At 39.8% G+C, this 26194-nt stretch overlaps 1 protein-coding gene and 1 non-coding gene across 2 annotated transcripts in view; one reads left to right on the top strand and one right to left on the bottom strand.

The window, feature by feature from the left end:
• SMYD3 (SET and MYND domain containing 3) overlaps positions 1-26194 on the top strand; it is a 439975-nt gene that overhangs the window by 53137 nt on the left and 360644 nt on the right. The window lies entirely within an intron of this gene.
• On the bottom strand, positions 9162-9274 carry LOC118727746. Its single transcript, XR_004990654.1, has one exon. It is a non-coding gene; the product is annotated as a small Cajal body-specific RNA 14 (non-coding RNA).

The raw sequence follows: 26194 nt of genomic DNA, 5'->3' as shown, positions 1-26194 counted from the left end.
GCTAGGAATTGGATTGTTTGGTGCATATATTTCATTACATAGATGAGTGAAGTCTACAGCTTCCAGGGTTGCAACAATAATATATTTAAAATGCATATAAAATGTGGCATTTATTTGTGTGTGTGTGAATACACTAAAATAGTATTTAGCATGAAAAAGAAGGAAATTCTTCCATTTGAGCCTACATCGAACCTGGAGGTCATTATGGTATCGATAAATCAAATAAACCAGACAGAGAAAGACAAATACTGTATCATTCATGTATGAAATATGTCTGTAAACTCATAGGAGTAGAATGGTAGTTGCCAGGGGCTGAGGGGTGGAGGAAATGGGAAGATGTTGGTTACCATTTTCAGTTATAAGAAGAACTAGTGGCCCGGTGCATGGATTGGTGCACATTGAAAGGAAATTAATTAGAATAAATATTTTAATATTGCTATTTACCCTCTTTCTATAATAGAAATGTCAGAGATGAAAGAAAATTAGTAAAATGTATATGAGAATAACATATAAATTGATAAGTAAATAATAACATGATATAACATCAAAGACATGATATGAAAACAATAAAAACATGATATAAAAACAACATTGATAAAAACAATGACTGACAAATTAATTAAACTTATTCTAACATCTCCCAGTATACCATGATTTACCCATTAAGAGTAAAAATACTTTCAGAGTGCTTGACTATTTTTCCTAGTGATGAAGTATTTACAACTTTAACTTTACTGTCACATGCTCTTCGAATTCGAGAGAAAGCAACATGTAACTGACCATGTCCAAAAACAGGTTCAGATAGGAATATTCCTACTCTGTCTAGATTGGCGCCAGGGAGAGGTTTATGTGTATTGCACATGCTCATTTTTAAATTGCCAGTGCATGTACCGGCCAATTGGTTGGTTGGATGGTCAGACTGACGTACGGTAGGTCACTTAGCCTTTTATATATATAGATAAGTTTTGAGGTGACTATAGTTACTAATACTGTATTGTAGAGAGTAGATCTTAAATGTTCTCATCACAAAAAAGCAGATAACTATGTGAGGAAATGGATGTGCTTACCATATTTTTCAGACCATAAGACGCTCCGGACCATAAGACGCACCAGTTTTTAGAGAAGGGAAATGAAGAAAAAAAGATTCTGAAACAAATAGTGTCCTAAAATATTTTATGTGCATTAAAACCCAACATCACAGTCATAAACACATGTAATCAACCCTGTAAAGTAAACAGCAGCATTTAGAACCATTTTAGAGCCGGGCAAGCACACAGAGACCACACAGAGCCGGGCAAGTAAAAAAACTTTTTTTTTAAAGTTTATGTGTAGGCTATATTTGGACCATAAGACGCAGGGACTTTTCCCCCCCACTTCTGGGGGAAAAAAAGTGTGTCTTATGGTCCGAAAAATACGGTAATTAGCTTTGTTGAGGTAATTAATCATTTCACAGTGTAAAAATACATTAAATTATTTTGTTGTAGGGCTCAGACATAGAGTTTTATTTGTGAATTATGCTTTAATAAAGTTGGAAAAGTAAAATACATAAATATTATGCTGAAAATCATATCCTCTGCCTCCACTAAATTTATGATAAAAATTTAAGATGTCAACCCAAAGTGACAGAAGTGCACAAGATTGTTTTAGGAAGTGCAGAGGCAAATTGAAGCACATGGTGTTGGATCATTGTGCCCATTTTACCCCACTCTAGTCTAACTGTGCTTTGCCTGAAGCTGCCCAGAATCCCTGTTTGAGAAAGGAGTCAGGACTTACTTCTTTCAAGTGTTTTTAAATAAGATTATCTATTTGAAACACTGCCTCTTAATGTTACATGTGTGCTGATGCTATAGGAGACTATTGCTGTTTGAGGAGTTATGTTCTAGAGCTTTGTAAGTAAGTTCAGAATCAACTAAGGTTTATTGATGTTTGACTGTGTATTAAATTCCATTGGAGAAGTTGGTGAATATTATACTACTAGAGGCCTGATGCAGGGAATTCATGCATGGGTGGGGTCTCTAGGCCTCGCCGGTTATCAGGGGTGATCAGGGCCTTTGGCTGCCGGCTGGGGCCTTCCTTCCTGCCAACTGCTGGCTGCTGGCTGAGGGGAAGGACCAGGGAAGGTTGGCCTGCTTTGGTTGGCCGTGGGAGTGCACTGATCACCAGGAGGTAGCTCCTGCATTGAGTGTCTGCCCTCTATTGGTTAGTGTGACTGGTTTTCTAGTGTTCCGGCCTCTTAAGCTTTTATATATATATACACACAAGAGGCCTGGTGCATAAAATTCGTGAACATGGGGGGTGTCCCTCAGCCTGGTCTGCGCCCTCTCACAATCCAGGATCTTGTAGGTAGGACCCTAGGCCTGGCTGGCGATAAGGGCCTATTCGGTCTTTCCTTCCCCTGGCTTCTGGTAGCTGGCCCCACCCCTGCTGCTGCTGCTGCCACTGCCAGCCATCTGTAGGGTGTGATTGCTTGGCTGGCCTGGGCCTCCCTCTGCAGGGTGATTGCTGGCCAGCCCTGCACACATGCCACAGAGTCACTGGCCAATGGCCTGGGCCTCCCTCTGTGGGACCATTGATCGGAAATCTTCCCCCCCCTCCCCCCCCCATTGATTGCCCTGCAGAGGGTGGCTTGGTCCTCCCTCTGCAGGGCAGTGGTGGGCAACCCAACCAAACGCATCGCACCCATCTTGGCTGGCCTGGTGCCAGCGCATGTCATAGCGTCGTTGTCCAGATAGTTGTTCTGCTGTTTTATTTTGTCATTTTGCATATTACACTTTTATTATTACAGATAGATATTATACTTTAGTAGATGGAGAAATATCCATTTGGAAGGCAAATACTCAAAGGCATTAGTGATGCTCAAAGGCATTAAAGAGTTAGCATTTATTATAATCTTATTCCTCAGTGAAACCAGTGGAATTGATAGGTAGATAAGAGGAAGCTGAGCAGATTAGAGGAAGTTATGCCAAAATATGTGTATGTCAACCAATTTTAATGCAAGAAGTAAGAGAGTAAAAAACTCAAAATCAACTGTAGGGAATACACAAAACCCAAAACAGACAGAGCTGCCACAAGATTTTCATTTAAATAAGAACATTTTAAGCACAGAGCTTCAGTTCTGAAGTCAGGCCCCTGGAGCCCTTTGTATGGCAAGAATCCTGGGAGGTAGAGAAAGCAGCTGAGGTTATTGGGGGGTGTAATGGTCAGTTGTAGGGAGTCAGGAAATGAGCGTTCCTTCCCAAGGCATTAGATTCCTGCCTGGGTTATCTCCCACGATCACCGGGCCATACCTGCTTCATCTCTCAAAAGCTTTGAGCTGGCCTTACTGGTTCTATTCACCAGTGAGCTTTGCTTGTATTCTTCGGGAAGCTAGAACCTCTGGCCTTGTTCAATCCCAAGTTCAAAAACATTGTTTTTAACTGAACCTCCACCTGATCTCCAGTTCCATATCAGCACATTCTTTATCATAGATTTTCCTTTTCTCATTTTCTGTGACGACTTTTACTTCTTTTCACTAAAGCTTTTCAATAGTCTCACTGAAACATTTTCCTCAAGGTCCATTATTCTTGTCTTTGTGCTGTAGCTCTAGTGGAGAGTAGATTACCCCTTTGCCTGAGGAAAGGGTATGTCACTGCATGACACAAATACCACCTCTCCGAGTTCCCAGCACTTATGTATTACGCACTTACCATCTAATGGAGTGCCTGGTGGTGTGTGCATTGGATTCCTCAGCTGGGTTTTGGGAGCCCGGGACACGTCAGTACTTTCCATGGAGCCTATCATATGACAGGCATGTCATGCTGGTTAGCTGAATGAGCGACATCCGAACATCAAAGACACCGAAGAGAAAGAAGTGAAAAAAGACCTAGTAACAGTATCAGCTAACATTTGTAGAGGGTTTATTATGTACTGTGTTAAGTGCTTTGTGTGTACTAACTCATGGGATCCTCACCCCAAGCTTTGAATCACTTCTCATATGTTATTTCATAGCTTCAAGTCAAGTGAGAGTGGCTTGGGAACTCAGCTTTAGTCCATTCATAGGTGAAAATGCAGTTCTCTTCTGTGGTCTGTGTGACCCACCCTAGTGGCATTACAGCGTAAGGGCTAAGCTCTGGATGGACCATGACTTTGCCCTGCAGGTGAAGTGACCTGGAAGTAGATACTTTGGTACTTTAATGAAGTAAAAGTCAATGAATGAGGTGTAAGAAAGAGCCACTTAGAACGAATTTTACCTCCAGTGATTCCTCTCTACAAGTCTCTCCAGTGAACTCTTGCAATTTGGGGGAAAATGTTCCTTCTCGTTTATCTAGACTCTGTATGTGCTTATGAATGGCAGGTCAAGGGAGAGACACAAAACAGAGACTAAGGGTTACCGTATCTGTAATTGGCTTCTGCATAATCTAACCAGATTAGAGGGCCATATCCCCCCACGGACAGGTGTGCCTAATTCCCAAAGGCCTTCAGCCAGGCAGCAGCACCGAGAGCCTCCCACCCCGCAGTGGGGATTGTTCACTCACAGAGGGGCGTCTCTGTCTCAGGGAAACGCGAAGGAGGGGGAGGCCAGCACACACAGGAGGTGGTCACGGGTGGAGCTCCAGCCCCGTCATTGTGACAGGGCTGTGAACGGTTCCTCTGAGAGCTGCAGCTTGTTTGACTTGCCCCTGCTCCTCTACGGCAGAAAAAACGAGACTTTCCCTGTAGTCACATCAAAGTCAAGATTTTCGACTTCTATTATATATGTTAGTGTACTTCTTTTAATTCAGTGTTGCTCCCCCCAAACTCTTTTTTTTTCATTGACACGTACTTGTTGATTTGAGGACAGAGTTCCTACATCATTAGGTTCTGCCTGAAAAAGGCTTCTATAAATTTGACTGTAATTTTAAAAAACCTAAAATTGTGATTATTTGGCAGTGACCCTAAGTATCATTAAACTAGAGGCCCGATGCAGGAAAATTGTGCAAGAGTAGGCCTTCCTTCCCCCGACGGCCTGCACTGGCTTCCCTTGGGCCCCCGGGCCCCAGGCTGCTTCCCTCCTCCGGTCGCCCACAGGCACCCAGGACCCAGGCTGGCTTCCCTCCTCTGGCCTCAGGTTTATCAGGAAGGATGTCTGGAAGATATCAGGTCTAATTAGCACATTATTTTATTATTATAGATATTAACACTAATCTGTTCATTAGTGTAATGAGTGTGAGGATGAAAGAATTTACGGGAAGTGCTAATTCTAGTGTTTGTGGTAGTTATATGTTAGGTATTTATTATTGTTTGTTTTTAATGCAATTTAGTGATATGGGGGCAAATAATCCTATTGAGTGATAAGTCAATTACAAAATGGTATCCCAGCCGAAGCCGGTTTGGCTCAGTGGTAAACTGAAAGGTCCCCGGTTCGATTCTGGTCAAGGGCATGTACATTGGTTGCGGGCACATCCCCGGTAGGGGGTGTGCAGGAGGCAGCTGGTCGATGTTTCTCTCTCATCGACGTTTCTAGCTCTCTATCTCTCTCCCTTCCTCTCTGTAAAAAATCAATAAAATATATTTAAAAAAAAACAAAACAATAAAAAAACACACACACAAAATGGTATCCCAGGTCTTGAAAAATAGTATTGCATATATATATTTTGTGTGTGTATCGATTTCACAGAGGTTTTCTTTTTGATGGTAATCATTTTCTTGTCTCTCTTACCCCCCTCTCTCCCCCTTCGGGTTCTTTTACAACTTAAAAAAATCCTCACAAATGTGACTGTTTTCTGAGTGAAAGCTTATTTATTTATTTTTCCTTACAGAATGCTGTTGAAAGCTGTCATAACTGTCTGGCAAAATAATGTTTAAGCTTTTCTACCCAGAGGGTGAATTGAGGACCCCCTCCCAGCCCCCAGGTGCTGGGACAGGATCTGTTTGCACTGCAGGGATGTGTGGGTGACATTGTGTGGGCACACTGCTAGTGCTGGTGGGGAAATGCAGAATTACAGGATGGCTGATCATCATAAACCCCTCGCCAAAAACTATTTTGACTTTTGAAAAAAAATTAAATTAGGTTTTTACCTGTCTGAGGTAATATTAAATGATCTGTCAATCAAATTTTTATTTCTTATGCATTACATTTGGGTTAAAAGAAGATAAAACTCTGTCTGATCTTATGGTGGTAAAATTTCTATCAAAGTTTAATATAAAAAGCAAAAAGTAGTAATCACAGTTTTCATGTAAAGATATTAAACATTTTAGAATATATAACAGCCGCTTCATTTTCAGCATTTGTTAGCGTATCTTCGAAAGAATACAAACTGGACTCAGTAGTAACAGTGGGAAAATATGCATTGGTGCCAGAATAACTTACAAATAAAGTGTATGGAGATATTAAATTTAAGATAAAAGTTATCCTTTTTTTTTTGGTAATCCTCACCTGAGAATTTATTCCTCATTGATTTCTAGAGAGAGTGGAAGGGAGGAAGAAGGGAGAGAGAGAGGGAGGAAAGGAAGGAGGAAAGGAAAGATAGATAGATAACATTTTTATTTCCATAATATATTCAAGAAATGGTAGTTGTGGACTCTGAGAGTATAGGCATGATAAATATGCTGGAAGTACTAAAGAAGTTTAATTTTTTAAGCAGGTTACATCTATTTTGTATATCAGTAAACACTTCCTTCATAATTAGATCATTTGGTTGAACTGAGGTTTTTCCTGGGATAATTATAATATAGCAGAATTAGAGAAGGGACATATCCTTGGACCTAGGATATGCCAGACCTATGACTTCCTGTTCAGACCATACCTAGCTGGCTTCTATCTTTAGAGGCAAGGTGAGTGGTAATGACCGTGGCCTGGAAGTCACCGGCTCTAGGCTGCCTGCAGCATAGTCTCTCCTATGTGACCAACAATTCTGATTTTTTTTTTTTCTTCTTAAAGTTATGGTAAAATACATACACCCTCAAACTTATCATCTGAACAAATTTTAAGCATATAGTTCAGTGCCATTTAGTACATTCACATTGTGCAACATTCACCACCATCCATTTGAGTGGTTTTCATTTTGCAAATCTGAAACTTTGTGTCCATTAAAAATAACTGCATGACTTTTTCTGTCTTTGTCTCTGTGAATTTGACTACTCTAGGTGCCTCTTGGAAATGGAATCATGTAGATTTTTTTTTTTTTGTGGTTGTCTTTTTCCCCTTAGTGTGATGTCTCAAGGTTCATCCCTGTGGTAGCATGTGTCATAATTTCCTTCCTTTTTAATGAATAATATTACATTAGATATACAAACATTTTTGTTTGTCCACTCATTTGTAGGTGGACACTTGGATTGCCTTCACCTTCTGGGTATTGTGTATGCTAGAGCTGTGAACATGGATGTACCAGTATCTGTTCAAGACGCTGCTTTAAGTTACTTTGCTAATATGTTCAGAAATGTAATTGCTGGAGCATATGGTAGTTCTGTTTTTAAGTTTTTGAAGAACTGCCTTACTGTTTTCCAAAGTGTCTGTGCCAGCTGACTCTGCCACCAATAGTCCGTAAGGGTTCCAGTTTCTCCACATCCTTGTCAATGCTTGTTATTTTCTGTAGTTTTTTTTTTTTCTTCCAACAAACAAACAGAAAATGGTTGCATGTATGTGGGATGGTCAGTGTATGTTTTCATGTGTATGTGTTGTTTCAGATGTTTTGGGTCCTCTGAATGAACTAGCCCAGTGTTTCCTAAACTTGCTCTGAACCCTGAGGCTTGCCCCAGACCTCCCGAATCGGTCACCGGGCCTGGAGATCCATGCACTCGACAAGCACTGGAATGCATGTGCTGATTTGATCCTCATCACGAGGCAGATTTCAGAAATACTGATTAGGCCTTTGTTTTCCATAATTATTGGTCAGGTAGGTTTCATAAAGTTTCCATAACCTTTCTCTTGGAGATTCACCGTGAACATTAGCTTTTAAAAAATATGTAAAATCTTCCCAAGACATTTTTAGCCCAGCATTTTCCCCCAGCCAAACCATGAGCACTCTTGGTAGCTTGCTTAGCTTCTTACACCGTGCTGTTATTCCTTAAAACATACTTGGGCAAATACTGATTTAGACAAATGTTTCTTAAGTCTCCCTCCATGGGAAAATGAGCGTTCTGAAAATTTACTGCAGAATGATCTTATTAGATGCAGTGATTTACAGCCACACTTAGCACAGTCAGGCCTTCGCTATCAATTAATCCCCCTGTGAAAGAGGCCTTTGTTTTCTGTGTGCATACCACAGCCTGTCTGCTTGTAATTAGCGGGAGCTGTTGTGTTAGCGGGTTCTCTAGGGGGTTTTAATTGTTTTAGTCTTAGACTTACGGACTTGTTTATTTTAGTCGTTTGATACTAATGAAACTGAAGATGGTTTTCAAACGTGAGGGAGAGATATGCAGAGCCGCTTGCTGTTCATGGCTGTCATAGTCATAGTGAGCCAGGCACCTCTGACTAACAGGACTGAAGCACAGCTGGAGGTCTGCAAAGCAGGAAAACGTTAGGAGTTACCTAGAGCCACACTGTCCAGTGTAACAGTTACTAAGCACGAGTGGGTATTTCACTTATGTTAATTGAAATAAAAAAATTAGCACTTTAACCACACATCTACATTTTACATGTTCAGTAGCCACATGTGGCTCATGCCACTGTGGGCAGTGCCCATATAGAATAGTTCCCGTGTTGCAGAAAGTTCACTGGGCAGTGCTCATGTGGAGGGTCTAAGACATTAGGATGTTTTTGGGTGTGACCTACATGAAGTATGTCAAAACTGCCGTGTGTCATTTGTGGAGGTGATTTGCTGAATAAAGTTATGGGGCCAGAAAAGGTGTTTTTTTTTTTAAATTTATTTTTTATATTTTTTATATCTGAAGGTAAAAATTTAGAATAAAAGCAAAACAACAACAACTATATACGGTACTCTTCAGAAAACTCAACAAATGTTAGCAAGGATATAGAAAAAAGGAAAGATTGGTACAGCCACTATGGAAAGCAGTGTAAGGGTTCCTTAAAAATTAAAAATGATGCCTGGCTAGTGTGACTCAGTGGTTGAGCATCAACCCATGAACCAAGAGGTCACTGTTTGATTCCCAGTCAGGGCACATGCCTGGGTTGCTGGCTTGATCCGCTATAGGGAGTGTGTAGGAGGCAGCCAATTAATATATATATATATATTTTTAACAAACATGTATGGAGCCATCGCACAGAAAATCTGATAACTATACAGACTCTGTCGGCAGGAACCATGTTTTGATGTGTGTGACTACCTATGGTTGCCAATTAATATTTTGGTCTCACATTGATACTTCTCTCTCTTCCTCTAAAAAAAAAAAAAAAAAAAAAATGGAAGTGCCTTATGACCCAGCAATTCCACTTCTGGGTTATATCTGAAGAAACCCAAAACACTAATTTGAAGCATATATACACCCATTTGTTTATGACTAGAGGCCTGGTGCACAAAATTCATGCATGGGAGGCAGGATGGTCCCTCAGCCTGGCCTGCACCCTCTCCAATCTGAGACCCTTTGGGGGATGTCCGAAATTGGCCGTCGGACATCCCTCTTGTAATCTGGTACTGTTGGCTTCTAATTGCTCACTTACCTGCCTGCCTGATTGCCCCTAACCACCTCTGCCTGGAGTCCTGATTGCCCCTAACTGCCTCTGCCTTCTGGCCTGATCACCCCCTAACTGCTCTCCCCATCGGCCTGATAGCCCCCTAACTGCTTCCCCCTGCTGGTCTGATCGCCCCTAACTGCCTCGGCCTCGGCCCCCACCACAATGGCTTTGTCAGGAATTTGTCTGGTCTAATTAGCATATTACCCTTTTATAGCCAAGACATGGAAGGAATGCAAGCATCCATCAATATATGAGTGGATAAAAAGTCTGTGGTACAGCCAGAACCTGTTTGGCTCAGTGGATACAGCGTCGGTCTGCAGACTGAAAGGTCCCAGGTTCGATTCCGGTCAAGGGCATGTACATTGGTTGTGGGCACATCCCCAGTAGGGGGTGTGCAGGAGGCAGCTGATCAATGTTTCTAACTCTCTATCCCTATCCTTCCTCTCTGTAAAAAATCAATAAAATATATATATTTTTAAAAAATGACTGTGGTACATATACAATGAAATATTTCTCAGCCATACAAAAGAATGAAATCTTATTATTTATGGTGGTTTAGGTGGGCCTACAGGGTATTATGTGAAGTGAAATAAGCCAGGCAGAGAAAGACAACCACCATATAATTTCACTTACATGTGGAATTTAAAGAACAAAGTAAACAAAATCGAAATTGATTCATAGATATAGAGAATAGACTAAGGGATGCCAGAAGTGAGGTAGGTTGGGGGGCTAGGCGAAAAAGGTGAAGGCATTAGAAATAGTAATTGTTAGCTATAAAATAGTCACAGGGATGTAAAGCACAAGGGAATGTAGTCGACAATATTGTAAAAACTCTGTATTGTGTCAGATGGTATCTGAAATAATGGGGAGGAGGCACTTCATAAGGTAGATGATTGTTTAACAATCTACCTTATGAAATATTCATCTGAAATTAATACAAGATCATACTCAATGCAAACTGAAATTTAAAAAACCTCAAACACAGAGGATTTATGACTGACTTCTTTCACTTAGCATAATATTTGCAAGGTTCATCCATGTTGTAGCATGTATTGGTCCTTCATTTCTTTTTTAAAAAAATTGAGATATAGTAGATTTTATATATATATATATATATATATATATATATATATATATATATATATATATTAGTTTCAGGTGTATAACAATGATTCTATATTAGCATACATTGTGAATTCACTCCTTTTATGGCTGAAGAATATTCCATTGTATGAATATACCACTACATTTTGTTTATCCATTCATCAGTTGGTGGACATTTCTGTTTTTTTCCACTTTCTCACCATTATGAATGTTTCTGTGAACATTAATCAACAATTTCTTGCGTGGACATATGCTTTTATTTCCCTTTTATCTATATATCTATCTATCTATCTTCTATTTATCTAGGAGTGGAATTGCTGGGTCATATAGTAACTATCTTTTTAAGAACTGCCAAATTTTTTTCCACAGTGACTGCACTATTTTATATCAGTAATGATGAGGGTTCCAGTTTGTCTACATCCTCAACCAAACTTGTTTCTATAAAAAAAAAATGATTATAGCCATATAGTAGGTGCTTTGATTTGAATTTCCCTAATAATAAATAATGTTGATCACCTTTTTAATGTGTTTTTTGGCCATTTTATCTCATTTGGAGAATTGTGCAAATACTTTTTTTTTTTTTTTTTTTTAAATTGGGCTGTTTGTCTCTATTGTTGAATTGTAAGAGTTCTTTATATATTCTGGAAATTAGACTGTTATCAGATATATGCTTTTTCAAATATTCTCTCCCATTTTGTGGGTTGTCTTTTCACTTTCTTGATAGCATTCTTTGATGTCCAGAAGCTTTTAATTTTGATGAAGTCCAACTTACCTATCTCTTGTTGTTGTTATTTGTGTGTTTGGTTTCATATTTAAGAAACTTTTGTCTAATACAAGGCCACTAATATTTGTATCTCTGATCCTTTTAAGAGTTTTAGCTCTTCCATTTAGTTCTTTGATCCATTTTGAGTTAATTTTCATATCTGGGGTAAGGTAGGGGGTTCAGATTCATTCTTTTGCATGTGTATATCCATTGTCCCAGTGCCATTTGTTTAAAAGACTGTTCCCACCCCCATTGTTTTTGAGACCTATCCTTACCTTGTATGTGGAAAAGAGAATGGGAATTATTTGTAAACTCATTGATTCAAGATAAGACCCAATAATATTTTTCTTTTTTCTTAACTTCATTAAAAAAAAAAAAAAATATATATATATATATAGTGAAATTCACCAATTTTAGGGTATATAGTTCAATAATTATGAGAGGAGAGAGAAGGTAAAGGCACATCAAGGAAAGAACCAGACCTCATTCTAGAATACTTGGATGGATACTGAAGGCCACACTTGTTGGTAGGCCTATGAGCATATGTCTCAGGAGATAAGACGTGCTTTCTCTGTTCTAAAAAATGTGCCACATCACTTGTCTTCTGGGAGTTTCTTGATTGTTTCCAAGATGAAGGTAGACGGGGCTTCTAGGTTTTCACATGAAGGAAAGTCCAGGGAATCTGTGAATTGTTTCCTGCGCCAGGAAAGTATGTCTCCAGGTCTGAGCTCACCGAGTTCCCACTGTCTTGCTGCAGCTGTCTCGCATCATTCACCCGTAAGCTTGTGCTTACAAAGTTATCTTGATGGTCAAAAATGTGTTTACTGTGTGGCTTTATAATAGAAATCTGATCATGTGATATATTTATAGGAAGACAGATATAAATAAAAGACAGTACTTTACTGACTCTATCTTATTTTTCTATTGTTGACATTGTTTATATTTTTGCAAAAGGGACTTGGATTTCATATAGAAAAATTCCTTTTGGATGTGTGCCAGAATCGGTTTACTGCCATTTTTAGTTAAAAGGTTTTCTCTTTTCAAATTCAACATTCACCTCCTTGTTGCATAGCAGATGGAAAAGATCAAGAGCTGCTCTAGCGAATTACAGGGTTTCCCCCCCTCTGTTTGATCTTTGATCTTAAGACAACTTTTAACCCTGTGGTAATCGCTCCAGAGATTTGAGGAAATATTTTGTAAAACAGAATTATGGGGGCTATGAACACGTAATTGGTGTTCTCAAAGCATTCTGTCAAATGTAAACTAAATACTTTTAAGAAATCATTATCAGCTGTATGTGCTTTTATTAGGCTGAATTCTCGGTGTAGTTTATGTCTAAGTGCATTATTGCAATTTAGTTTTGAATTCATTTTATTGTTAGGAAATGAGACTTTTCTTAATATATCAACAGCTGGAAAAAATCACATTCATGAACAACCAAGAATTCTCTAATTAGGTTTTAAAACTAAACGTTATATTAGAGCATTTTAATTTGGAATGTTGCTTTTAAGTTGACTTTTCAATAAGCTTTACATTTGTTTCATAGTTTCATCTTTTAGCAGACAAGTTCAGGCATTAATAAAAAAAAAGTTGTGGTGCAGAAAGAGCATTGTTTCTACCCTCAAAGCAAGACAAAGCAAACAAAAGCTAGAAGGCTGAAGTTTATGACTTTTTTGAACCCATCAGAGCTTAGGTTACCGGGTACCTGGAGGATTGAGGAGAACCAGGTGCCCGCAGAGAGAACAGGCGCCCCGGGCGCGGGGAGGATCTAGCTGGCAGAGTTGAAGAGATTGATGGGTGCTGAATGTGGCTAGCAAGGGAATGGGCTGTCCAGGGAGGCTGCACATGGAAGGGGAGTTTAATATCACTTGCAGGCTTTTCTCTGTCCCCCCAAAAGAGTGAGATTCCGGGGAAAGCATCCTTGGGGTGAGGGCTTGAGGAGAAGAGCGGCTGCTACCGGTGGAGCAAGAAATTCTGCCAGGACCCTTTTCCCTGTCTCCCTCTGGCCTGCACTGACTGGAAGCAGGGGAAGGATGGAGAAAGCACTGTTGCCTTCAGGGCACTGGTAAAGGCCCTTCGCACCTGGGGGTGGGGAATAGAATCACACCTACCCAAGGAGTACATTTTGGGTCTGAACCGCAGCTGGGTAAGGGGCAGGAGTATCGGGAAGGCCACATCCCCGAGGCCCAGGGACTGTCTAAGGTTGATGCTTAATCAGAACAACAGGAAACCCCAGTTCTTGCCTCCTGTCCCAGAGTGGTGAACATCGGGTGACGGGGAACCCTGGAGTTCTGCTGGGAGAGGGGAGACCGTGCCACGGAGCCGCTCTGAGATGCAGCACCGAGGGCAGACCTGGAGCTGAGCGTGTGCTAGCTGAGAAGAGACCTCGGCAAATAGGTTCCACTCTGATCACACGTCACCTGAAGAGGAGATGGAGGCTGTTGCACGGAGGGTCACATACTCATCATGAACGACAGCTCAGCGTGGCTTCTGACCACATTAATGTAAACCCACCCTAGCGGCCTAGCAGCAGAAGAGGTGTGCCTGCTTCTGTTACCTCAGCCCCTGCTTCTTCACAAGGTGCTCCATGTTCAACAGCAAAAACAGGAGGCATATAAAAAGCCAACAAAAAGCCCAGCACATGGCCAGCAGACAAAGCAATCCACAGATCAGATTCAGACATGACACAGATAGCGGAACTACCCGGTAGAGAATTTAAAATTACTATGATTACTGCATTAAAAGCTCCAATGAAAAAGCTTGACAGCATGATGAATTAGATGGGTAGTTTTAACAGAAGGATAGGAACTACAAAAAATAGTTAAATAGAATGCTAAACGTGAGAAAAAATGGCAGAAATGACGAATGCCTTTGGTGGGCTTATCAATAGTTCTGGCACAAGGAAAGAATCACTGAACTTGAGAATTGGTTAATAGAAATTACTGAAAAAGATAAAAAATGTGAAAAGAGGAAAAAGAGTTGGGGGAAAAGCACAGAATACAGCATCTACCAGCTATGGAGCAGTATCAGCAGATCTAACATAAGCACAACTGGAATATTGTAAACTGGAAAAGGCTAAACTATAGGGGTGAGTACAGATTAGGGGTTACCAAGATTGGGGTTGGGGAAGAAGTTGATTCCAAGGGACAACCTGAGGGGATTTGGGGGATAATATTGCTACCTGAGTTTCTATTTATTAAAACTCACAGAACTATATACCTCAGAGTGAATTTTCCTCTATGTAAATTACAAACTCAACAACCGGGATGTAAGGGGAAGACACATTTACTTAAGAACCTAACTATATATTACCAAAAAATGACATAACTTAATTGAAGGGAGTGGGAATGAATAGAATGAGTGTTAGAAAATAGTATTTTGACTGAAAACTGTAAATCTGAGGACAGAAAAGAGCTGTGCACTCTAGTTACTACATTTTCATGGAAGATGGTTCTGAAACTATAAATTCACTAGTGTTGAAAACAGGTACAGTTGGTAACAAGAACTGGTTTTCTGACTGCCAGAGAACTTATAAGGGACATTCTTGTACAGAAAGGTGACAGACTAGAATGAACCCTGTGGTATTGCACTGCACTTAGAAATATCGGTACGAATTCATTCTGAATATTTTAGCAATATATGTAAATAGATTAAAAAATAGATACAGATATATGTGTATGCATGGGTTAGTATATATATACTAAAAGCCCGATGCATGAAGATTTGTGTAAGAATGGGCCTTTCTTTCACTGGCTGCCAGCACCACCTTCGTTCTGGCTGGAGCTGCCTTCCGGCCTTCCCACACTGCCCAGAGGCCCGGAGTGGCTGGGGTGGTGTGGAATGCCTGCGTAATCACCATGGTGATGACCCAAATATCCTGCCCTACCCCCAGCCACTCAGCGCCTGCATATGCAAATTAACCCACCATCTTTGTTGGCTAATTTGCATACTCACTCCTGATTGGCTGATGGGTGTCACGTTACTCTTTTATTAGGTAGATGTTTCCTATTTCTGGCTGCTGAGAGGGCCTGGAAGGGAAGCTATCTCAGTGGCAGTGAGCATACCTGGCTCCTAGATCTTGTTTGCTAAGTATCATTCTCCAATGAAAAAAGCGGGTTCCTTGGAGAAGTGGGTGATTCCAGGACTGGGTAGAGAAATGAAAGAAGAACCTGGAACAACGTATGGTGCCAGGATGAAGGAAGTTGTTAAAAAGACTGGGGCATGTTGAGAGGCACAGGAGCAGCCTGAAAGGGTTCTCGGTGGCCACAGCGAGGACAGTCTGAGCAATAAAATGCCACAGTAGTTCTGGATTGTAATTCACAGAATAAAGTAAATATCTATAAGCCCTTACTGATATACGTACATAATGAAAGGAGTGAATAAGTGGAGAGGTAGCATATGGAAGACTTTGAATTATAAATGTCGGAGGCATGAAGGCAATGGAAAATCATAGCTGGAGCCCCACAGTAATAGCTACTGCAGGCAAGACCCAGGGATGGGGCCAAAATTAGTGTATGGAGAGGAGAAGAAACTGGATTTATGCAGACTCTCAGAGTAGCTCTTCCAAGGTATTAGTTACTAGGGAAAAGAGTAACTTTACAGTAAATAAACCAGCAGATACCGCCTTCACTAAGAGAACACGTATTCTGATATTTTTTTTCAAAATGCATAACCTCAGTCTCAGTGTGAGAAACCATCAGATGAACCCAAAATACTTTATCATTCCTCTTCAAAAAATATCAAGTCACAATGACAAGGAAGGATTTGGGGATTGCCACAGATAGGAAGAGACTAAGGAGACAGAAGACCTAAATACATTGTAGAGTCATGGACAGAACAAAGGTGTAGTGGGAACATTCACTTGGGTGACATCTTAATAAAGTTTTGTTGATAATGTTGCATCCGTGTTTCCTAGCTCTGATAATTATGGTGAGGTTGAGTTAGATGGTAATATTAGGGGAGCTGGGTGAAGAGTACATATGTGGGTATTCTCTGTACCATTACTGCAATGTTGCTGTAAGTTTAAACATTATTTAAAAACAAAAAGCTAAAGGGAATAAAAGGATTTAAAACAAAACAAAACACTGTTGCCTGATTCCTGCAATAGTCTGAGCCCCTACCCCACTCCCTGGGCATTTAAATCTGTGACTTTAAGTTCACGTTAGGAAGATTAGGGTCTTTTTCATCCCCTCCTATGTGATCCAGTTTTATTAAAACAAGGGAGAAGGTTTCATAAATACATATTCTCCCATGATATTGTAGGGCCCCTATATTTTATCTCTCAAGTAGGTATAAAGGACATTTGAACATGTAGACATTACTTACCAAAAGCTTCAGAATCAGAAAAAGTTTAGACTTGGCACTTAATTCCTACTGCTGTTTGCATTAGTGATTCTCAAAATGTTGAGTAACAGCTATGTGCCAGGTGCTAGAACCCATGGTACAGAGACGATTAAGGGAAGTCTCTCTCTGGTGAACTTGCACTTATTTGGAGAAAATGGAAAACACTGCAGGGAAAGCCGGTGTCGTGGGGACATTGAATCATGTGGTGTTAGTGAGCATGTTTCCTCTTTTCCCTGGCCCTTCTGCTGGGAGTTCTCCCGTTACTTAGCATCTGAGCACCATTTCTCTTCTCCTCCCTGCACCCCGCTCCATTAAAGCCATTTGGAATTCTCCACAGTCCCCGATGGTTTTCCTAACTCAGGGAACAGCGGCCATCAGTAAGTCTTGTCCTGGGTGTACATTAGCTAGTATTACAGTTATTCAGCATAGCATACCTCTTGGCTTAACACGCTACTGTTACCAAAGAAACTTTGGAATATAAATAAAATACACTTGCTTAAATTCTGCTGCTTTGTTTTATTTATTCCCTGATCTATTTATGGAATAAGAGAATAATGTAGGAAGCCTGTCTCCATTTCCCTCTCTCTCTCTCTCTCTCTCTCTCTCTCTCATCTCTCTCTCATCCTCTCTCTCTCTCTCTCTATATATATATATAATTATTATTATTATTATTATTATTATTATTTTTTTTTTTTTGGCAATAATTTCAGGTAACCAGATTTCACCAAAGCTTATGCATTTGACCTAGGTAAAGAGTGATGTTTTGGGGCAAAAATGAAGCATCAATTTATCTTGATACCAGAGACCCAGTGCACAAATTTTGTGCACTGGTAGGGTCCCTAGAGGTACTCCCTCCTTTCCCCTGGCTTGCTCTGCCCCCTGGCCAACTCCCGGACTAACTCCCAGTCAAGAGGACAATTTGAATACTATGCTTATGTAGGATTTGGTTTGAGTCTTATCACATTAGTAAATATATATTGGGGGTAATTATGACAACACAAACAGTGACAAGTTATATAAAAAACTGACTGTGGAATATTTTGTGATGAAGTCCGTGAAGGCATGCATAAAGCAAGAACGTGGTAAATTAGAAGGCCGCCCTCCGAGTAGGAATACAGTGTAGAAAATAGTCTACCATCAATTAGGCAGCGACACCAAGCAAGTGAGTGCCCTTCTCTTTTTCCTTGAGCAGAAGGAGCAAGGAGCACAGCTGGAGGATGGTAGATCTGCGGGTCTTTCCGTTACTCTAACTTCACCTGCAATTACGCAGTGAGGTCAAATTCCTTACTCCTTCCCACTCTCCAATCTTAATGTGTTCCACTTGCCCTTATGCTGTTGCCTTGGCATTGGTCTAATTTGATTTTAAATGTGAAACTTTTAGTTCGGAACGTTTTGGTGTGCTGCTTTCAGATTCCAAGCCTTTATTAAATGTCTCCTGTTGGCAGACTGCAAAATCCACTTTTAAAGGCCGTATTTCCTTTCATCTTAATTAAATGAGGTTGTGAAATACAGCTGAGGCACAATACCATTTTATTGTGTGGGCTGAGATATCTTGAGAGACGTGTGTGCGAAACTTAAATGGGTCTTCTAAGTGTTACTCATAGGATTATGGGAGGCAGCGGAAGAATGGCTGCAGTGTGAATGGAGTGACATACAGGAAGGCCAGTGAGACAGTGTCAGTGGGGCTGTGTGTATGTTCTGAAAGTAACTTCTAATACTAAATGCTAGTGATGACACATTTGCCTACATAAAACCATAATGAGCTTACATTTGAAGATGGAGTACTCATTCATAGACATAAATTGCTTTATTATTCATGCATTTAGGAGGAGGGAAATGTATTTTTATTATGGTTGTCGCTCGTGAGTTACTTGCTGATTGGTTAATCTCTTGGGTTCCATTACGTGAAACTTTCTTACTTATAGTTTAATTTATAACACGTTTGAGCTAATTTTGAGCTTTGTTAGTCATACATTATGATTTTGTTTGCTTTTTGTCTCTGAAATAATCTAAGAAAAATTCTAGAGTAGTCATTTTATCATTTTGCGAGGTCTCACCGTATTTTGAAAATTGAACCTCACACAGTGAAGAGACATTTTTCTTAAGTGAACCTGAGTACACTCATTAAAGAGACTCTCTTGCTGTTTTTTACTTTACACAGCTTACATATTTTTAGTTTTTGATAAACTTTATTTCCTGGATGATCTCTTACTCAGTGCCCTCTAATTAACTTTTCAGAATCACCAACCATTGCCACCTCCCCACCTCCTTTAAGATCTTTGTGAGAACAAGGAGAATGATTAACTTTCTAATTGACGTGTGGAGGGATAGCTATCTACAATACTTTCATTAAAGTGACTTAATTTTTTAAAGACAGCCAACTTAACTATGCAATCACTCTCCAGAGCAATTAAAATGAATGAATGGATATAATTGGAAATTGTGTCTGTTTTCATAGGGCATCACATAACTGATAGTTCTTCCATATACATGCAGTTGATAATAACTAGTTCTGATATTTTCCTTGGACAAAGTGCTAGAAGAGGTAGTAGTACTTTTAAACTTCAGTCCAATCTGAGTTTGACATAACTTTTTTATTATTCTTACGTTGCATTTGCAGTGAGGGCAAAAACATAGGTTTATTGTGCTGTCTGTCTTTCTCCTCCCATAGTGTAGCCAGAGATGCAGTTTTAAGGTGCTGACTGATTTTCTCAATTCCAGTAAATATAGGAAATTTTGAAAATTTTAACGGCACCTTCTCTCATAAAATATTCCTCTTTAAGAAAAGAAGAACTAAGCAAAAATGAAGTTTAAGATTGAAGTTTGGTTGTCTGAAATTAGAATTAGAAATAATTTATGTAGCAGATTTACATAAATTTGCTATTTTAGGAAACGGTCATACGAAAGGTGTGACCCCATTGACATAACCTTTTCATCACTTTTAAAAAATATATATATTTTATTGATTTTTTACAGAGAGGAGGAGAGAGGGATAGAGAGTTAGAAACATCGATGAGAGAGAATCATCGATTAGCTGCCTCTTGCACACCCCCTCTTGCACATGCCCGCAATCACGGTACATGCCCTTGATGGGAATCGAACCTGGGACCTTTCAGTCCTCAGGCTGATGCTCTATCCACTGAGCCAAACCGGTTTCGGCCTTTTCATCACATTTTGCTGAGCAGCGTATTTTCCAGATTTTTAATTGGTTTGTTTTTCTCAAAAATGTACCATTATAATTAAAACAAAAGATTAGTTTGCTCAAAGTAACAAGTTAGTTATGCTTGTAAAATCTGAAAGTTTTACGTGTGCTTTCCAGTGTTGTTTTTTTTTTTTTTTTTTTTTTTTTTGGTGCAGAATGAATATCTTGGAATTGGATCCTGCCCAGCATTGCAGGTGCTGTTTTCTTTCCTTCCGCCCGATGACTCTCTGTCCTTCTGGTGACCAGCTCAGCTTCTGGGCGGTCATTTCTGCCCTCCCAGTGTGTGCTCCACCCCTGGTCCCCCATCACTCCCCTTACACTGCTCTCAGCCATGTCAGCAATAACCTATAATCTCAGGGGCTATGTTTTGATTCTTATCTTATTCCATCTTTTTAAAAATATATATATTTTATTGACTTTTTACAGAGAGGACGAGAGAGGGATAGAATGTTAGAAACATCAATGAGAGAGAATCATCAATCAGTTGTTCCTTGCACACCCCCTACTGGGGATGTGCCCCCAACCAAGGTACATGCCCTTGACCGGAATTGAACCTGGGACCTTTCAGTTGGCAGGCCAATGCTCTATCCACTGAGCCAAACCGGTATTGGCTAGCTTATTCCGTCTTGCTGTGAAACTTGTCAGTGTCTGCTTCTTCGTTTTCCTTAAACACTGTTTTCCTGTCTCCTGATTTTCTGTCCACGTACGTGGCTGCTGCTGTTTATTCCTTGTGAGCTCCTTTTCTGTATTCCTCTAATGGTGTTGGTCCCTCCCCTCCCCCCCCCACTTGTCTTTTATTTTCGTAGCTTCAACTATCATCTGGTTCTGATGACTCCCAGATAACCAGCCCAGATTTCCCCTCTGGATTCCTGACTCATACCTAGCTGGCTTCTGGTGGTTCCAGTAAGTGAGAAAAATCACTCAGAGGGCCATAGTCCTTTAAACCCAACGTCTGAAAAACAGTTCTTTAGGGATTCCCCTTTTCTGCCCTTCGTTGCCTCTTCCTGCCTACCCAATGCTCCGACCTAAAGCTATATTTCTAGCTGTGTTTTTTTTATTGTGCCACATAAAGTTGTACCTCTGCTTTATTTAGTGACACTAAAATACTTGGCTTTCTACCAGTATGCCCTGAACCTGCCCATATCCTATTTATTCTCTTCTGAAAGCCTTCTGCTTTGTTCAAGGACTGGATGACAACACTATAAAGTTGTAATCAAGGGCTCGGATGGGAGGGCATCCCAGGGAGAACCCAAGAAGGATGGGCATGGGAAGGAAATGGGTGGGATGGAACCTGTCCGGGGTGTGAATGAATGGGCTCCGGCTTTCCGCAGCTGGAGCTCCATCCTGCTGGGGATCGCTGTGAAGTTCACCTCAGAGTTATATGACCCGAGGGCAGAGAAGTTGGAGTACTTATTCCACAACTCTGGTCCAGCTCTAGTGGCTGGTTTCTCCCTGATGCTGTGGCCTTCAGCAGAGAGCAAGAGCAGATAGGGAATGGTGAGTGCTGAGCAGATCGGCAGCTTATGCTACATGCTTTTCCAGGTCCGTGCTGTTGGCATGTAGAAAACATTCCAGTTTCAAATTAAACTGAGGAATGGAGGAACTGGTGGTCTTTGTTGTCTAGTTGCCGCCATAATCTCTGTATGTGGAGAGGTACAGTCTTCTCTGAGTGAGACCGTTAGAGGCAGGGAGCAGCTTTGCTGCTTTTGTGTTGAAAGCTTATGGGCTGCTCCACTCCACACGTGCTCTGTCCACGCCTGCTCAGAAGTCTGGACTGGCTCTTGGAAAGGGAGCTTAGCTATTTGTGTGGTGACTAGTTTTACACTGAGCCTCAGGTCTTTGGTGATTAAATTTAATAAAATAGGATAAATTGTAATAGTAACAAGGCAATTATTTACTTAAAATTTTTAAAAAAATGTTTTTATTGATTTCAGACAGAGGAAGGGAGAGGGAGAAAAAGATAGGAACATCAGTGGTGAGAGAGAATCACCGATTGGCTGCCTTCTGCATGCCCCCTATTAGGGATTGAGCCAGCAATCTTGGGCACGTGCCCCGACTGAAAATCAAACTGTTATCTCCTGGTTCATGGGTGGATGCTCAACCACTGAAGCACACCAGCTGGGGGGCAATTATTTATTTTTAAAAAAAGCAAACAACATTTTTTTTGTTGCTCCTTTAGCCTCTGCCTATGAATTCTAATATATTTGTGATTCTATTATCACAATATGAAACAAGGAAGCATAATTGTATTTATTTATTTTTTTTTGCAAATAGATATGTTAATGTGAAAACTTTTTAAATGTTGATCAAGAAACTCTATAGTGTATAAGATATATTGTGGTTCTATTAGCCACAGTTTCAGGATTTTACAAATTACTGTTTCAGTTTGGTAATTTAGTACTTGATTTTCTTTTTATAAATCCTCAAGTACTATTTTTATTTGATAATGCTTAGTATTTAAAAAAGCTTATTTGAATGAGAAGATCTCAGTTGGCTAATTAAAGAAGATCTTTTGTTGAAATATTCTTACTGTGCACAGGTATTTTGTGACAGATTGGAAGAGAAGCAATGCAAAATGACTCTATTACAGTAAGTCATCTGTGGAACCTGCAGGCAGACATCTATGTCTTAGTAAAGATGTTAATTTTCCATTTTATTCCCAACAGACACACCAACACAGACTGAGTATATTGCTTGGTAGGCATTTTCTTGCCAAGTTTTATTACATATGCTTATTTTCTGTTTTTTTGTTGTTCCAGTCCTTCCTTTTTCTACTTTCCTTTGAATTGAGCATTTTTAAATGTTCCATTTTATCTCTTCTGTTGGTCTGTTAGTTATATTTCATTTTTGGTTGTTGTTACTAGAGGATTTAAAGTATTTATCTCTAACATACATAATCTACTTTTACATAATATTATAAAACATATTATATAACATATAATGTAAGGACCTTGTCATGGTATACTTCCATTTCCTCCTCCCATTTTTTGCTGTTCTATAATTTTACTTGTACATGTTATAAACACCACACTATATTGTCTTTTAAAAAATAGTAAATTATCTTTAAAAAATATTAATATATATATTTTATTGATTTTTTATAGAGAGGAAGGGAGAGAGATAGAGAGCCAAAAATGTCGATGAGAGAGAAACATCGACCAGCCACCTCCTGCACACCCCCCACCGGAGATGTCCCGCAACCAACGTACATGCCCCTGACTGGAATCGAACCTGGGGCCTTTCAGTCCGCAGATGGACACTCTACCACTGAGCCAAACCGGCTTCGGCAATAAATTATCTTTTGAGTGAAATTTTCAAATGTGAGAAAAGTTATTTTCCTTTACCCACATACTTAACATTTCTAGTGCTCTTCACATCTTTGTGTTTATCTGACAATTTATCTGTTATTCGTTTCCTTTTAGCTTCCTTGAACATTTTTGTTTCAGGTCTACTTGTATAAAATTCTCTTTGCATTTGTCTGAAAAGATGTTTTTGTTAGCGATGGAATTTTGACTTAAGCTTTTTATTTTTTGGCCTTTCAGCACTTTAAAGATGTAACATTGTCTTCTGGTTTGCACTGTTTCTGAGGGAATTTCAGTAGATAGGTCTTTACAGCGGCCTGTGAGATCTGCCTGGTCTGAGACTTTGAGACTCTTCCACCTCATTTCCTCTTCCTTCCCCTTCATCCAAACAGGCTGTTTGCCTGACAGAAAGATCCTTAGGGAGTTTAGAGTTTATTTCAGCCTAAGATACCATGCTTTTATAAGAATGTCTTGACAAGTAGAAACTGGACTGCCTGAAAAACTATCATATAAAAACAGGCGTACTTCAGAACTTGGGCCAGAAAAAAAATATGACCAAGTTCATCCATTTCTTTATTCCCATCAGATATGCCTGGTCGTCCTTCCAGTTAACCATTTCTTTCTGTTCTCCATGATAGTTTGCTTCCCAACTTATGCTAAAATTTTAATGGGAATTACCCTTCTTAACATTTTCATGCATGATTTCTCAGAAGCTCTTCACTTTTATTGTTATTTTATTTTTTATTTTGTGTGTGTGCCCCGATTGGGAATCAAACAGGCTACCTTTTTGGTTCATGGGACGATATTCAAACAAGTAAGCCTCGTTGGCCATGGGGAAGGGCTGTAGGCAGTGGGTCAGCAGGCCCTGCCCCTGAATGGTGCTGGAGGAGGAGCCATGGAGGTTGGCTGGCCAATCCCATCCCCGATTGTGTCGGGGGCCAATCCGGGGTGGAACTGGCTGGGGGGGTGAGGGCCAATCATGTGTTGGTAACTTCATTTAGACTAAAATTTTCAAGGTTCATCCAAGTCATAATAAGTATCAGAACTTTACTTCTTGGCTTTTGATCTTGAATAAGTGATACTAATTTTCTCTAGAAACATTTGTATGGTTTTCAATGCAGAAAAGAATGCTTTATTTTCCTTCTTTTTTTCATATTGTGTGACCTTAGTAATAGCTTTTTGTTACTTTTCCCAGTGGATACTGTTATAATTGTGAGCTTGTTGATTCATGCTGATGAATAGTAATTTTTTGCAAGTTTTCCTGGTTTGTGGGGCTCATTTTTCATGTGATCTGCATAAAAATAATGGTGGTGTATATTAATCAAGTGAGAATGCAAATTTGAATGCTATGTCAAAACAAACTTAATTATAACACACAAGTCACATTAGCGGTCCCTCTTCAGGGAACATATATTTTGCAGCTTAAAACTTTTTTCTTGGTAGGTGTCACTGTATGGATAAGAAATTTGGGGCAGGATGGGGTAGAACTGCTGCTCAAGATTGCTCATTATTGTCAGTAGCATGTTTTATACCAAAAATTTTTCCCCCCAGAACAAAAAATGTGGTTTGTTCAACCAGTTAAACCAAGTTGGCTTGTTGAAAGATTTATATGTGAAGGGTGCCACAGAGGAGATAGAAAGCAATCGAAGGAACTTGTAGCCTAGTACACTTACTGGAGGGGAGTTTATACCTGAATGGATGCAGTTCAGGATATAAATAGGCTTATCACAAGCATGCGGAAAGTTGAACAACAACATAGAATTAAATAATGTATCAATAATACAATAAAAGTGATATCAAAGGATGAATAATAATTAAAGGAAGTAGATAGACTATTGGTGTTCAATATTTTTATTTTAAATAGTGGAACCCTCCACAACCCCCAAATGAAATCTTAAACTAAACCCAAATATGTAAAAATAAAAGTGAGCGAAGACTTTTTTTTTTTTAACTGCTAGAAGCCAGGATTCCAGCCAGATATGACCAGAGACTCTACATAAACCCTAGGTCAATTTCCTTATTAGCAAGTGGGATTAATAGTGTGGCTGTTGTGAGGACTAAAAATTATTGAGCTTGTAAAGCATTACGGCCACCTGGAACACTCTGAGATCGAAATACATCTTCTCTGTTAACATTGCTGTTCTGCTAGAAGAGAAGGGATGGACCCCCAGCGCCCGCCTTTCTCCTCCGTCTGTGCAATTGGAATCCTGAGCCCATAGACGATAAATGATGAGTTTAGAGAAGGAAAGATCACTTAAAAACTGCCAGACATTTGGCCAATCATTGCTAAGAACTTATCTGTGTCAACAGTTCCAAGGACTTATTAGTTTCATTATCATCTTTTGGATGGTGTCCTCATTAGTGTCATATGAAATACACCTAAACCTAAGAAGTCAGCCTTAAATTAAGACAGCATTTTGTAATGGGATTTGCCCATTGTGAATGTCAGAATCCTGGCTCCAATATTCAGGTATGCTTTACCTGATCCAGATATGTATTTTCATTTACATATTTGTATATATGTGAATATATGTGAATATATGTGAGAATATATGTATTTTTCTACATAGATATTATACAGATGAAATATATACATTGAAAACCTTCAGACTGCTCTAACTGGTTTGGCTCAGTGGATAGAGCGTTGGACTGAAAGGTCCCAGGTTCGATTCCGGTCAAGGGTTGCAGGCATATTCCCAGTAGGGGGTGTGCAGGAGGCAGCTGATTGATGTTTCTCTCTAATTGATGTTTCTAACTATCACTCTCCCTTCCTCTCTGTAAAAAAATCAATGAAATATATTTAAAAAACAACAAAACTAAAACAACCTTCAGACTGGTGGCAATGGGAACTATTTACATGATACACACATTTTGGGTGTTCTCCTTGC

Source organism: Pipistrellus kuhlii, unplaced genomic scaffold, assembly GCF_014108245.1.
Source record: "Pipistrellus kuhlii isolate mPipKuh1 unplaced genomic scaffold, mPipKuh1.p scaffold_m20_p_25, whole genome shotgun sequence".
NCBI classification, from domain to species: domain Eukaryota; kingdom Metazoa; phylum Chordata; class Mammalia; order Chiroptera; family Vespertilionidae; genus Pipistrellus; species Pipistrellus kuhlii.
Note: the sequence above shows the minus strand (reverse complement) of the source record. Positions and strands in the feature narration are given on the sequence as shown.